We start from the raw sequence: 958 nt of genomic DNA, 5'->3' as shown, positions 1-958 counted from the left end.
GTGTGTGTGTGTGTGTGTGTGTGTGTGTGTGTGTGTGTGTGTGTGCGCGCGCGTTTGCATAAAATGTGATTACCTGAACTACATTTCTTTTTCTCAGCTCTATTTTTGCATCTAAATTTCCTTACCAGCTGCATTTTGTCATGCCGGCAATTGTATGTGGCTGCTTAAAAAGAACATGGCACATCAGTATTGTGTGAGTGTGAGTGTGTGCGTGCGTTGAATTAAATGTGTTTTTCATTTGAGAAAATAAGGACAAAATTGTCACTGTTTTTACATGGCCTGAATTGATGTCACTGCTAGTGATTTCCTTTTTCTGTAAATGGATTCGAGAATATTGCGATTGGCCGGAGGACTAGTTCAGGGTGTATCCTGTTTCGTGCCCAAAGTCAGCTTTACTGTAGCTAATTGCTGTTGTACTTTTTAATATGTGCTAGGGCTTTTAAAATGTGTGAATAAAATAACCAAAATTTAAGAAAATATAAGAAAATAATCTGCAAATATGCAAATCCGCGGGTGCTGAATAGTGATTATACGGGACCACTATATTCAAAATAAAAATTGCAAATGTGAGTAGGCGGGGATCCACAGTATTTAGGAAAAATAAAATAAAATCAGCAGGTGACAGACAGGTCCACTGCAGTTGCATTTGATCAGGGAAAGCCACAGTCGGCGCACTTTGAGCCATTTATTGGAAGGGACAAAAATTTCAAATTACATTTGAAGGATGCGGAGAAGAACAAATGACAAAATTTAGTTTAGAACGCTACAATGTGAACACGCCTGAACTTAATCCAGTTGTGCTCATGTCTTCACAGTTCAACGGAATACAACAATCAGCACGTAAAAATGGTTAGAAGCTAACGCCAGGATGAAAGGATTTCGGCTTCGACTCTGCGCGGCCTCACGCAGGGGACGGAAACAAAGTGTCCTTTACGGGGGGGGGGGGAACGGGGGGGGG

This window comes from Hippocampus comes, unplaced genomic scaffold (assembly GCF_001891065.2).
Source record: "Hippocampus comes isolate QL1 unplaced genomic scaffold, H_comes_QL1_v1.1 scaffold10, whole genome shotgun sequence".
NCBI lineage: Eukaryota > Metazoa > Chordata > Actinopteri > Syngnathiformes > Syngnathidae > Hippocampus > Hippocampus comes.
The sequence above is the reverse complement of the archived record's forward strand: the minus strand, read 5'-3'. Positions refer to the sequence as shown.